At 40.8% G+C, this 2,500-nt stretch overlaps 1 protein-coding gene across 2 annotated transcripts in view; it reads left to right on the forward strand.

Moving 5' to 3' along the window:
• Positions 1-2,500, forward strand: part of LOC123519855 (sugar transporter ERD6-like 9) — a 133,773-nt gene that overhangs the window by 652 nt on the left and 130,621 nt on the right. The window contains exon 2 of one of the 2 annotated variants that reach the window (XM_045281443.1): positions 1-86. This exon is cut by the window's left edge and continues 6 nt beyond it. The gene's annotated coding sequence lies outside the window, so the exon portion shown is untranslated. Of the gene's footprint in view, positions 87-116; positions 367-2,500 lie in introns of those variants that run through there. The other variant, XM_045281441.1, reaches the window with a different exon arrangement.

Raw genomic sequence — 2,500 nt, forward strand, 5'->3', positions numbered from 1 at the left:
AACAGCAACTGCCTGCCTATGCGTCAGCAGAGCGGCACTCATAAAGAACTGGGATCCCTGGTTGGCTGGGCCCCCGGCATGCCAGTGTGAGTAGCCAGTTATGCCTTTTTGTTGCAATGTTACTTCGCTGGGCAAGCAAGGATACTGACATGCTGGGCGGGAGAGGCTAGCAGGCATCACCTAATGTAGCTAGAGAGAGAGAGAGAGAAAGAGAGAGACCACAGAGCCATACAATTTGTTTTCTATCGACGAAAGTGCAGTCGAACGGTTGTTCGTGTGAGACGGGGAGCAATCAAGAATATTGTCGATTTTTAGAAACTTGACGAAAATGTGGTAGTGTGACGGCACCTTGACAAACACTAAAAGGTAAGCCAGCCTGCTCAGATTCTCTCTCTCTCTCTCTCTCTCTCTCTCTCTCTCTCTCTCTCTCTTTCACACACACACACACACACACACACACACACACACACACACACACACACACACATTGCTTAACTTTGAAATCTATTAAAGATAATTGCTTTGCTTAAAAAAAATGTTCAGAATCCACATTTGGGACAGAGACCAAAAGCTTTCCTCCATTGGGCTATCCCAGCTCGCCCTAAGTGTTCTACTAACTCTACATTTTACTAGGCAACCTCTAGAACATGTTCAACCCTTGGTATACTGTTCTACCCGTGCCCCATATGCCCCATCGTCACTCCTTCCTCGATCTCATTCTTTCCTCCACAACACTCAGATCTCAGGGCGCGTCGGCACAAACATTAACGCTGTCCCCTGTCATAATCTAATCTCCGCCACGCTCCAGACTTGACTGTGCCGTGTATAACCATGACCTTTAAACTATAAAATTTTCTACAATGTTAATGAGACTTATTTTATTAAAATACACACACACACACACACACACACACACACACACACACACACACACACACACACATACACCGCGTAGTGTAGTGATTAGCACGCTCGACTCCCAATCGAGAGGGTCCGGGTTCGAGTCTCGGAGGCGGCGAGGCAAATGGGCAAGCCTCTTAATGTGTGGCCCCTGTTCACCTAGCAGTAAATAGGTACGGGATGTAACTCGAGGGGTTGTGGCCTCGCTTTCCCGGTGTGTGGAGAGTGTTGTGGTCTCAGTTCTACCCGAAGATCGGTCTATGAGCTCTGATCTCGCTCCGTAATGGGGAAGACTGGCTGGGTGATCAGCAGGCGACCGAGGTGAATTACACCCACACTCTCTCTCTCTCTCTCTCTCTCTCTCTCTCTCTCTCTCTCTCTCTCTCTCTCTCTCTCTCTCTCTCTCTCTCTCTCTATATATATATATATATATATATATATATATATATATATATATATATATATATATATATATATATTATTTATTTATTTATTTATTTATTTATTTATTTATTTATTTATTCATTTATTTATTTCTAATTTTTCTTTATTCTTTTATAATTTCAAGTACTTATTTACTCATTTCGTCCTCTAAAAGATTATCAAAGTTAGAAAATGTTATATTCCTCTCACGGCCAGTCTGGTGGACAAATTTGTTCCTCTTCCTGTTAAACAGCAGCTGTTACATTTCTCATTCGCATTTCTCATCGCCTTGGAAACAGGTACAACACAGTGATTATTTGTCGTATTTTTTATCTTATTTTCTCTACGTTTTTCTCTCCGTTGGAAATTTTTGAGCATATTTAATTAATTTAGAGTCCTGTAGTTCTTTATCATTTTTTTATTTTCAAAGAAAAAATATTTCCATCACTAATCTTTCTATTAAGTCCAATCATCTAATATAATGACGATAGATTCTGTACCAAAAGTCATCCTCGGGCTCAGGACATTACTGTTTTGACAAAAAATATTGTACTTTGTTTCTGCAATTTACAGAAAACCGTATTTTTTGTACGATGCACTTGGGAAGTGAAGAAAGTTAACGAACGATATTTGAGTTGCTTAGACAGACAAAGAAAGTGATTATCATTAAGGTCTCATAATAAGTTTCTTCATGAGCTATGCACTTCAGTATATATAAGAGGTTATACATGAACAAAGCAAAACGAAGTTGAGACATGTAACATGACTCATAGTTATCGCAAAGTATAGTACAGTTGTTGTTCGTGAAATTCAGCTTCCAACAGCGGAGCGAAAACTTCATCACAACACCAATATGTGGCTGCGACAATCTCCAGTTTTGGTCGAGATTTGCTGTGCTAGTGGAGTGCAAAATTTATGATGTAGTAACTTTATTAATTTATCGATTTCTGACAGTGTTGCTACCCGAAATGGCAAACAGACGTTTTCGGTAATGAGTGTTTTCGGAGAATCGCGGTGTCTCGCTGTCGATCGTGTGTCACATTAATGGAGGGTTCGTAAAACCGAATCGCGGTGTTTTACCTACGAGTACACAAGCTGTGAGTCATGCTTCCAGTGACATGGTGAGGCACTCACTTTATAAAAGATGAACTTAAGAAGCCCACAACGAGTGTCACTG

The sequence above is a fragment of the Portunus trituberculatus genome, chromosome 46 (assembly GCF_017591435.1).
Source record: "Portunus trituberculatus isolate SZX2019 chromosome 46, ASM1759143v1, whole genome shotgun sequence".
Classification (NCBI taxonomy): Eukaryota; Metazoa; Arthropoda; class Malacostraca; order Decapoda; family Portunidae; genus Portunus; species Portunus trituberculatus.